Source organism: Spea bombifrons, chromosome 13 (genome assembly GCF_027358695.1).
Source record: "Spea bombifrons isolate aSpeBom1 chromosome 13, aSpeBom1.2.pri, whole genome shotgun sequence".
NCBI classification, from domain to species: domain Eukaryota; kingdom Metazoa; phylum Chordata; class Amphibia; order Anura; family Pelobatidae; genus Spea; species Spea bombifrons.
This window is the reverse complement of record NC_071099.1, coordinates 9,003,255-9,016,000: the sequence shown is the minus strand read 5'-3', so window position 1 is coordinate 9,016,000 and position 12,746 is coordinate 9,003,255.

The following is a 12,746-nucleotide window of genomic DNA, read 5'->3' as shown; positions in this document are numbered from 1 at the left end:
AGTAGCAGACATCTGGTTTAATCAGTGGTTCCTCTGCTCTTTTGTCTATATATAAACCTCCTATGTAGACAAATTAATTCCCTGCATCGTCTAAGTAACATTTATTTTTGCCATCTGTTTAATTTTTTTACCTAAGGCATAAATAACAAAATTGTTCTTACATAGTAAATTTACAGACATTTGCAAAAAGCTGGGCTGAAGCAAGTAATAAACCCAGCGTTAAGTAGTACTTAACCAGCACTCCAGACAAAATTGCCTCTGGGAGGAAAGGCCGATATTCAATATTTTAAATACAATTAAAAATGAAAATTTTAGCAAAATGAATTCTAATTTTTGTTAGACCGGTTGTTAACCTGTTGCGAACCTGTTCTGTGTTTGAGTAGGTATGATAGTGTCTTGATGTGAATATGTGTGCCATTGCGTATGCTAGTTATCGTGGTGGACAAAGGGCCGATGGACCCACTTGACCTTACGTGCTTCCTGGCCAGAAGGTGCACCTGCATAATATTGCTCCTGCTTGGAACAGAATAAACAAAACTTATGTAATACATGCCATTAAACACTAAGTCAATAGCAAGATGATTTTGGCTGATGATTTCATTATGATCAGCTGATTACATAAGAAGCACAGCAAAAGGAATGTGGATTGCCGTGTGGATTGCATAAGAAGCACAGCAAAAGGAAATACTTTGCTTAAACACATATTCTTAAAGAATGCTTGGGATGACAAAGCCGCAAATCATGGATAACTTCATTGTTTACTAGAGGAATCACCACAGTGTCTTTAGCTTTCGTTATTTTCTACATGATAGATTAAAAATTATTCTGCATTTACACTCAGTGATGTAACCTATTCTGGGCTGACAAGGCCCAGGTCTAGAGGGGCAGGTCAAGGAGGGGTGTCAGTCCCCTTCTGCAAAATAGAGAGCAGATCACCCTCTTGGGTGATCAGACCACCTATTGTCCTGCTGCTGAATGGACCAGTAACAGGGGAGGGCCTAGGGCCTAGGTAGGGCCTAGGGCACCACAATGTATACATAACTGTTAACACTTGCTAGTTTAAAAAAACATAGTCATTTAAAAAAATCATTATACCGTATTGGCTCGAATATAGGCCGCACTTTTTTCCCCCACTTTAAGTCTTTAAAGTGGGGGTGCGGCCTATATTCGGGGTCTAGCGCCCGACGCCCAGGACAAGCAGTCCCGGGCGCCGGGCAGGCAGCGGGGTTAGGATACAGATCCCCCGCAGCGGTGCAGGGGACCTGCATCCTACTCCCCAATACGCTCAGACAGCCTCCCCTGCCAGCACTTCCCACGGGGGGGTGCCGGCACGGGAGGTTGTCTAAGCGCATCGTGCGGACCGTCCGCACGATGCGTTTTACCTCTGCCCACCCCCGACTTACCGGAGCAGAATCCCGTGTGTCTTGCGGGGCCGGCGGGGGACATCTACGCAATACGCGTATACAACTTCCCGTAGACGTAGATGTCCCCCTCCAGCCCCGCAAGACACCCGGGAGTCTGCTCCGGTAAGTCGGGGGGGGGCAGAGGAGGACAGTGGCAGCATATCTCGGGGGGGAGGAGGAGGACAGTGGCAGCATATCTCGGGGAGGGGGAAGAGGAAGACAGTGGCAGCATATCTCGGGGGGGGGGGAGGACAGTGGCAGCATATCTTGGGGGGGAGGAGGAGGACAGTGGCAGCAAATCTCGGGGGGGGAGGAGGACAGTGGTAGCATATCTCGGGGAGGGAGGACAGTGGCAGCATATCTCGGGGGGGGACAGAGTGGCAGCATGTTTTTTTTGGTGCTTTTTTTAAAGAAAAAAGCTTTTTCTTTAAAAAAGCACCAAACTTTTAGGGTGCGGCCTATATACGGGGACGGCCTATATCTGAGCCAATACGGTATGTTTAACAAGTAGTGTAAAAAGATTATTTAAATAGAAATACAAATTTAATATTTATGGCATGGAAAAATAGAAATTGGGGCGCATGTACATAAGGGGAAAAAATAAACAATAATAGTGTGACATTGTAAATCAACTTGGAGTGTGTGTAATAATAAATCTCACTCACAAACTACAGTTATAAATCAGGCCCATCAGAGGATTTCAGTAAAAAAAATCCTTTACATTTTTTCTTTAAAATCTATAAGACAAATGGAATCTGACTAGCGCAGTATCTTCAAATTAATATTAGTATAAAATCAGAGAACACTTACAAAGGTTAGTGGTATAACACACATGTTGTGCATAAATGCTTGAACATAGAAATTGTACGAATGACAAAGATTTCTTAGTCCAAAGTAAACAAATATTACAGAAATTTGAAGAAAGAATTTACCCTAAAGGTATTTTGGAAAATAGTCCTAGGGCAATTGAAAATAAGAAAAAGAAAGAATTTTTAGGAAATAAGGAACACACAATAGATAATGAATTAGATTCTTCTTCTTTAGGACAATATATTGAAACACCATCTCCCAGTGAAACCCAAGATTATATAAAGGAAATTGGATAACTTAAAATAAACCATTGCTCCTAGTGTCCTACCAAATATAGGGAGAACAAATGCCCTTTTTTTTACCTAAAAAGAATCTGGGTTTTCACAGATGTGGAAAATGCAAAATATGTAAAATCATCAGAAAAAGAAAATTACCACTTTTGAAAGCACCATCAAAGGGAAAGAATATACCATCAGACATTCCATCCACTGTAAATCAAAAAATGTAATTTATCTCCTTGAATGTAAATGCAGAATCCAATATAGAGGCCGTACCTCTAGGGAGCTTAAAATAAGAGTTCTGGAACACCTAGGAGAGATTTGCAACAAAAGTCCAAAACATTGCAACAACTGTAGATTTCTTTCTTTCTCTGGTTTTCAAGTGATAGGTATAGATTTAGTATTACCCCACTGGCGTGGTGGAAACATGAACTCTCTAAGAGAGAGAGTGAGTGGATCTATAGATTTCAGACATATAAAAAAGGTGGCTTAAACACAGAACCAGATATATTGGCATTTATGAATGAAATAAAAATCAATTATATAATAATTTCGGAAATTAATGAATGTGATCTGAAATGAATTCATTCATTTATTTATAAATGAATTAACTCATTTCATTTACATTTTGCCTTCTCTCTCTGGAGGGAGCCCACTAAAATTAATTTCAGTCTTATTTTCTCAAAATAATACTTACACTAAAATGAATATATTATTCTCATATAAGAAATAGAGTTTTCTCAATTTTTCAATCTTTTCTCTTTTTCTTCTTCTTTTAATAAAATACAGAAATTACCTTTTGTCAGATAACTACTTATTTATGTATTTATAACACAATAACAGGAGACAAGTGGAGTTTGAATGATACCTTTATTGGCTAACTGAGTAAATATACATTGCAATCTTTCAAGACCTCTCAGGTCCCTTCATCAGGCATGTTATACAACAATTTTTTATATGTATATTTTTTATACGTGTTTTCGATTTTCTACATTTTAAAAAAGAAATTAAAAAGGAATTTTTTTACTGAAATCCTCTGATTATTACACACACTCCAAGTTGACTTACAATATCACACTAGTATTGTTTATTTTTTTCCCCTTATGTACATGCGTCTCAATTTTTGTTGATCAATCATTCGAGGAGTGTTTTTCTTGGGCAGCTGCAGTATTTTGTGGGAAGTCATTTTCATTTAATTTTATCTTTATTTCACATTTTTTTTCACATGAATTGTGGGTTTCCTTTATTTTATAATGGAAAAATAGAACCCTGACTGGACTGTAAAACCACTGGTCATCACAGCCACACACGCGACACATTCCTCCATCTTCCTGCAACAGCTAAACTCCAATCAAGCCACCAAACCTCTGCAAAAAAAGCCCTCATAAAGCCTGCAACACATTCCTTCATCTTTCCATAACAACTGAACCCAAAGCAATCCAAAAAAGCTCTGCAAAAAAACCCTCATAAAACTATAACATATTCTTCCATCTTCCACAACAACTGAACCTTAAGCAGTACACCAAAAAAGGGTATCCGGACTGGACCAAGAGCTCTTCACATTCAGCTATTAATGTTTTATGTATTACTATTTTTCGGTGCCAGGTTTAACTATTCCCAGTGTCTGTATGTCGGACAGTGTCTATTCTTGATTAGCCCAAGAACGCCTATACTGGGTTATGCTGCGAAATATGTTGGAGGTATATATATTGTGATCCTGCACCCACACAGGGTACCAAACAGCACGGTCCTCTAGGGTATTAACGCCACATCTCAGTTAGGTAATCACCCACGATTTATTTGTAGTCCACGTATGAAGATATTTACATGATTACATAGAACACAAATTCTCTACAAACAAAAGCCTAGCTCGTCTGAGCGCTTACTAACATATAACTCCCCTCACTACACAGGGTCTAAAACTAAACAAAACGTAATCCCACCAACCTTTTTGATGGTCTCTCTTGTGCAAAGCAAGCCCTGCTGCTTCCAAACAAAACTCTCTCTCTTCTGTCCAACAGGTCAGGTTATATTGCAGCCAGTGCAGCTAATTACCTGCAGCTGACCAGTGCATTGGAGTCAGCTTAACCCCTTCAGGACCGGGATTTTGATACTAACGTGTCGCTAAAGGACCAGAGCCGTTTTTGTGTTTTTGCCATGTATTTCTTCAACTGTAATTTCTCTCTTATCAATTGGTGCACCCACACAAATCATATATTGTTTTTTTCAGCACAAGTAGGGCTTTCATTTGAAACCTTATTAAGCTGGGTAGTACATTGTTTTGTTTGAAATAAACTGGAAAAAGTGGGGAAAAAATGAAAGAAAAGCATTTTTTTACAGTTTTGTATACATACAAATTGTACACACATTGAACCAATGGGAAAAAATTATCCCAGATATATTCATTAAGTTGTCCTGATTTGGAAACCACCCAACATGGCCAGGATTTTTATCTATTTTGACCAGTATAGGGCAAATATTGCAAGGCATGCATCAAGTTTTTGAAATGCAATTTTTTGCAAATTTGGCATGGTAGTCTAATAACTGCAATAGTTGTCACAGATACTGATTATCCCCCCAAAATTATATGTTTATGAACAGTAGATAAGTCAAGGTGTACAACTAGGGTCATTTTGACACTTTTCAAACAGGGATTTTATTGCCAATTGCTGCCAAATTTTGAGGTATTTTTATATTTTTTGTTTTTTTTGCATATGTTGCAATGTTGCTTTAGATTTTATATTATATTTTGTATAGAATATGTGCAACTGCAGAACAAAACACTAAATTGTGTTCACCAACATCCCCCGGTTCCAACAAGGCCTCACATGCATGGTTCATGCATTTTTTGAGGAAGCTATGAGGGCAAAACTGGAACATGCGCATTTTTGTTTTCAAATTTGGAATTTTCAGAAATTGGTTTGCTGGGCCCATATCCCATTTGGGACATTTTGGAAGCCCCCCACTGTAAATTACCCCATAAAAGTATATATTTATGAACAGTAGACGAGTCAAGGTGTTCAACTAGGGTAGTTTTGACAGTTTTCAGCCAGCCATTTCTTCACTGATGTCTGCCAAACTTCACAGGGAAATTATTTTATTGCATTTTTAACGCGTACATTTCAATGTTGCACTGAATTTTTTGCACACCATAAGTGCAACAGTGGAAGAAAACACCACATTTTGTTCACCAACATCCCATGAGTCCAACAAGGCCTCACATGCATGGTTCATGCATTTTCTGAGGAAGCTATGAGGGCAAAACTGGAACATGTGCATTTCCATTTTTTAAAATATTTTTTTTTTTATCAGATTACAGGTTTAGGCCGCTGACATCAATCAGGGAGACCGATCAATAATCAGCGACTTAAAATGTCACCGACAAGTGATCAGGTAATAATTATGATTTTTTTATTTATTAATAATTTGTGTTTTTTCATAATTAACCTAGATGACCCCTCTCTTTTTGTAGAGCAGGGTCATCCATGGGCTGCCATAATGATCCGATCACTCCTATTGGCTAGGAGCGATCTGATCAGCCCAGCCCAGCATTTGACCTGGAAGCACCCTGGACTTTCAGGTCAGTGCTGTTAATTTTTTTTATTATTATTATTTTATTAATTTTTTATTTATTTTTTTTTTTTTTTTTTTCTTTATTATTATTATTATTATTATTTTTTAACTCTTTCAATGCTGATGCTCCATTGAAGCACAGCATTGACTGATATTTAGTCCCCACAAGCTTGTGGGGACTAATATTAACCCCTGCAATGCTGCGATGGGGGGGTCATACACAATCGCAGCATTGAAGGGGTTAATTGAGGAAGAGGGGGGTAGGGGTTAACTGAGCAAGGGAGGGGGTGGGGGGGCTGGTCTCCACACTCATGTGGAGACCAAAGAACCCTGTCTCCCTGTCCCTGAAGCTGCCTCTGGCAGCTGGGACACAATCTCCAATAGACTGGAGATTGTAGGGGAGGAGTCTCTCTGATCAATCCTACAGGACTGATCAGAGGACTTCTGGGGGGTCGTTTTTGCTGTTGCTGGTCTGCCTGGGCATCCAGGCAGACCACCAGCAGCAGAGCCCCCTACAAAACGGGAATTAACCCCTTCAATACCGCGATCGTGGCATTGAATGCCGCGATCGCGGCATTGAAGGGGTTAACGCTGCACTGACGCTCTCATGGAGCGATCAGGCAGCAGGGGGTGTTGGATCAGGCCCCCACACTTGTGTGGGGACCCATTCAACACCCCCCCCACTTCCCTGAAGCTGCCAGTGGCAGCTGAAACCGCGATTGCAGATTTTTCTGCAATCGCTGTTTCTGCCTACAAAATCACTCCGTGGGAGTGATCGTAGGCTTGGGGGCGGGCTTAGACAGGCTGTGCTGTCTGCCCAGGAGTCCTGGGCAAACAGCAGCAGCAGCGCCCCCACGATCACCGCGATTGTGGTGATGTGGGGGCGTTTTTTGGAGGAGACGTACCTGGTACGTCCCGGTCTACCGGTGACTGTTAACCAGGAAGTACCAGGTACGTCCCGGTACTGAAGGGGTTAAACTCCTGGCCTGGATCCTGTGTCAGTCCAGGTGCATGTAAACTGCGGGGCGGAGCACCAGCCTGCCCTATATGTCATAGAAAACCCTGCAAAATCGAGGGGGAATGTATACCCCTTCCACAACAACACCCCACACCTTGTTACAATATATATAAAAATAAATAATGTGACATTTTTGCACCCATTTTATTTGGTAACCTTTAGGTCACGCCTGTCTCTACTTACGTCCGTTATATTTTACACTCTGGTTACTGCCCCTGTCTACTCTAACAGTAGATTTAACACTCTCTCCTATATCACTCATAAAGCCTACAACACATTCCTCCATCTTCCCATAATTCTGGTCACCTGGCCCACTTACACTTTTGACACCAACTTTTTGTACCTTTTCACTCCCCACAATGCTCAATCAGACTTCCAAATCTTTCCATTCTGTATTACATCACCGTCCCCACCCAAGTACCTCAGCCATAAAGAGTTAAATGTGAAGCCCATCTGTATCCACTCTTTATGTTACTCCTGGGTCCATGTGGCCTAATCTTGGTCCCTCACATATTTGTCTCTGTTTCAAGCCATGTCAACCACAAACATCAACCAACATGTGCAACCTAAACAACCTCATTCCTATAATCTCTACCCACAAATTCCCTCTGATCTTCAACTGTGCCTGTGGAATGCCCGCTCTATATGCAACAAACTGTATACATGATCTATTTCTCTCCCATGTCTTTAACCTTTCAGCTCTAACTGAAACGTGGATCCCACCTATGATACAACCTCCTCTGCTGCACTTTCCCTTCAGCTATACTCCAATGAACCTGTTACCTTATGCCACACCGACAACTGAGAAGCCAACCATTGCATAATAAAAGCACACACTCCCTTCAGAAACGCTGCCACACTGCTGAACGCTACTTCAGAAAACTCAAATCCAGCAAATACTTTACTCACTACAAATTCATGCTACTCTCCTACAATTCTCCTCTCTCCCTCTCTAAACACTACTTCTCCACTCACCTTTTCTTCCAACCCACATCTTTTTTGAATTTCAACTCTCTAAACTTCTCTGTCCCTCCATGCCCACACCACTTACCTCTTCCACTGCCCAAGGTCTTTCTATCCACTTCAAGAAAAAGATCGAAACTATCAGATGTGCAACCCTCTGCTACACCACCCACAGTCATTCCCTCATCCCATACTACAGGAGCGTCCAACATGCGGCCCGCCGGACCTCGAGGTGCGTCCCGCATGAGATCGGTAGCCAGGGCAACCGGGATCACAAGGGCCCTGCTGCTTACCTGTGGGAGGGTCTTTTGTACTGCACAGAGGAAGCGGAAACCCAGCAGAGTCACGTGAATGTACATTACATCACTTGACTCTGCTTCATTCCTGCTTCATCTGTGCAGTACAAGAGAAGTAGCTCGCACTGAATGAGCAACCCAGAGGGAGGCCGTGGCCCCTGCAGAAGTCTGTGAGCGGCATCGAGAGAGCTGCAGTGCAGGTAAGGGGGTGGGGGAGGATGTTTGAATAAGTATGCGTGATTGAGGGAATGAATCTGTGAATGAATGAGTGTATGAATGAATGTGTATGTGTGTGAAAGCATGGGTGTGTAAAAGGGAGGCATGTCACAGGGTGGCTGTAAGTGACGTGCAGACCCCATACTGCTGGCAGCATCAATACACAAGGGGGGCAGCTAGCCAGGTTTCAGCAATCAAAGTCCCATCATGCCTAGGTTCCAGCATTTACTGGTTCCCTGGGTATGATAGGAGTGTGATTGCTGTTAGCAATCACACTCCTATCATGCCAAGCCATATTGTTGAATTTTTTGCCCAGTTTTGGTGCGTTACTTACTTTTAATAAAAGTGTGGTTAACACACCAAAATTGTACAAAAAAAATACAATAACAATATTAATTTGACACAAAACTAGATGACACAAAACTAGGTAAAGTTATACAGGGCGAGCAGGATATTACTGTGCTGCAGAGGGATCTAGATAGACTGGGGGACTGGGCACTCAAATGGCAGATGAAATTCAATGTAGATAAATGTAAAGTTATGCACTTCGGGGTAGCGAATGCACAAGCAACCTACACCCTAAACGGTAGTGAATTAGGGGTAATGACAAATGAGAAGGATTTGGGAATTGTTATAGACAACAAACTAGGCAACAATGTGCAGTGTCAGTCTGCGGTTGCTAAGGCCAGTAAGGTATTGTCGTGTATAAAAAGGGGCATCAAGTCGCGGAATAAAGATATAATTTTGCCTCTGTATAAATCAATGGTAAGGCCGCACCTTGAGTATGCTGTGCAATTTTGGGCACCTTTTCTAAAGAAGGATATCATAGCACTAGAAAGGGTGCAGAGGCGGGCTACAAAATTAATAAAAGGAATGGAGCACTATAGTTATGAAGACAGGTTAACTAATTTAAATCTGTTTAGTTTAGAAAAACGTTGCCTCAGAGGGGATATGATAACATTATATAAATATATTCGGGGCCAATACAAACCATTGTGTGGAAATCTGTTCATAAACAGGACAATGCATAGGACACGTGGCCATGCATTTAGACTGGAAGAAAGGAGATTTAGACTAAAGCAGAGGAAAGGGTTTTTTACAGTAAGGACAATAAGGATGTGGAATTCTCTGCCTGCAGAGGTAGTTTTATCAGAGTCTGTACAAACGTTTAAACTGCAACTGGATGGATACCTGGAAAAACATAATATTCGGGGATATAATCTTGAATTATGGGGAAACAGCTTATTGATCCAAGGAGAAATCTGGATTCCCTGGTTAGTGCAAAATTGGAAAGAGCGAAGCCGGGGTTTTTTTGCCTTCTTTTGGATCAAACAGCAACAAATTAACAGATATAGGAAAGTCTGAACTTGATGGACGCATGTCTTTTTTCAGCCTATGTAATTATGTAACTATGTAACTATCATGTCCAGCCAACCAGTACATGCTGGCATCTGGGTATGACTGAGATTGCTGTTAACAATCATAATATATAAATATATATATATATATATATATATATATATATATTAACATTGTTATTACACTTTTGTACAATTTTGGTGTGTAACTTACTTTTATTAAGGTGTAGGATTTTTTATTATTTTTAAGGGTGGGGGTCATTTTCGGCTATGGCCAAGTGAACCCTGATTTTTCAGTTTCAGTCTAGAATTTTCATTTCGGTGCATCCCTAGAATAAATAGAACTGTAGCATTTTTACTTATCCAGTATCCTGAATTTGTAGTCACAAAACTTTCTAGGCCCAGAAATCAGTGAGAGGAAAAGTAAAGGTTTTGTGTAATTTACTTTATTTTAATTTGCATATTTTATTAAAAGCTATATTTTCTCGGTGGTCTGGATGGCAATCTGAGCAGACGTTAGGTGCAGGAGCTCCGTACTAACCCAGATAACCAGCATTCTATCCGCATCCATCCGTGGCTGTTTTTGCCCTGAAAGTTCACCCGGGTTGCTCGCAGCATATGTCGGGTCACCGCTCGAAAAAATCAGCGAAAATGCCCAACTTTTTCGAGCCAAAACTTCGAAAGAAGCACTCGTCCCGTCCGTCGGGCCTACCTCGTGATCCTGAGGAGGACTCTGACGCCTCCACAGGCCCTGCCGTATCCGCACGCTCCAGGCCTCCGACGCCATCGGACACCCACCACGATGATCTTACTTCTGACACCCACGCACTCACCTCTCACACTATGAAAACGCTCTTACGAGAAATGCGGGAACAGCTTCGCCAGGACTTTCAGGACATTGCAAACTCCATCCGTCGTGATCTTGATGGCTTGGGCGACCGCACGGATCACCTGGAGAGGCGTATGGAAGAATTTGCTGACGCTCATAACACCCTTGCGGACGATCACACAGCACTCAAGACGGAGATGGCTACCCTTCAGACGAAGGTGATGGATCTGGAGGACCGCTCCCGCCGCAACAACATACGCCTGCGGGGCATTCCGGAGGCTATAGGCCAGGAGGCCTTACATGAGTTTGTCACAGACCTCTTTAAGCACCTCCTGGGCACAGGTAATAACGCCGACATACGCCTTGACCGTTTACACCGTGCCTCCAGGCCCAAGACACTCTCACAGGCATTTCCAAGGGATGTTCTAACCCGGGTGCATTTTTTTGACACTAAGGACAAGATAATGCAAGCGGCCAGACGCAAACCAGACTTACCTTCCCGCTTTCAGAATATCATGCTGCTCACTGATCTCTCGCAGCTCACCCTCCAGCGACGCCGTTCCTTTGCCCAAGTGACAAGCCTTTTGCGGTCCAAGCAGATCTCCTACAGATGGGGTTATCCCATCCGCCTCATTATTACCAAAGATGGCATCTCGACGACTCTTCATACCCCGGAGGACGGCATGGTCTCCTGTGCAAGTGGGGGATTGACCCAGACACAGATCCCTCTCAACAGTCTCCAACTACGTCGCCGGCGAAGATCACCCCACAGAAAAAATTGAAGCGTGACTGGTCCACGAAGGCCTGAGGCATTGCTACTTGGGACGGTAACCCGTGCGTTTCACTCACATGGTGGGCCTTCTGTCGCGCCCCTGGTCAGGAGCTGTAGCGCGCATAGTTATGTTTAATTTTTCTGTTTGGTTTTTTACACGTGCTTTTTTTTATTTTCTTTATTTTATTCACATTGACTACATAATGTCGACCCACTTGGTCGCTCTTAAATCTGGGCTCCCCTATGTTAAGTGCCAAGGGCCCTCGTGCTTGACTCGAGTGGGGCCTACACAAGCTTGTGACTTTCCATACTCAATCGGTTGGGCACTTACCGGTCCTCATTACGGGGCATTGCCCATTTGCATCTCACATGTCAACCTCACTTTTTCTTTAACAGGGCCAGCTCTCTCCACACTCATATCTCACACTCCACATGCAGCCGCTCGCGTTTCTGGTTGTGCGGACCCCTGATGTTCGGGTCTCTTCCTCATACATTCTTCCACCCCCCGGTGCTATTTACAGCTTTAGCACACTCTCTCTTTACAATGTTTGGACATTTTGTCCTGGTTTTGCATTGTTTTGTATATCTTTTATTTATGTTTGTAACATGCGATGTATCTGACTTGCGCTGTTTCTTACTGTGTCACCACGTCTTACCTGGTCGGGTGTGGTCGGTTAAGCGTCTTCCCTCCACCGTACGTATTTTTGGGCTCAGTGTCCCTGCGGGTCCTATCTACCTTGTTGTCCTCTTCACCGCTGACCTATGGCTGATTTAAATATACTTTCTATCAACGCTAAAGGTCTTAATTCACCCCAAAAGAGACACTCACTGTGGGCAGAGGCCAAGGCCAATAAGGCCAACATTATATGTGTTCAAGAGACGCATTTCAAAAAGACTAGTCGGATTCCTCTGTACTCCAAACACTTCACGAGGCAATACCATTCTACGGCCGCCACTAAACGTGCGGGTGTCTCGATCCTCCTATCGAACATTTTGTCATTTTCTTTGTTACGCAAGTGCCTTGACCCGCAGGGGCGCTACCTCATCTTGGTGTGTGAAATTCACTCGGTGCGCTACACCATAGCCTCCTTTTATGCTCCCAACACCTCCCAATCGCAATTTTTTAGCTCATTTCTTACGAAATTGGAGACCCTGAAACAGGGCCAGGTCATCCTATGTGGGGACTTGAACACCGCCCTCCAACCTTCACTGGACAGCTCCACCCGCATT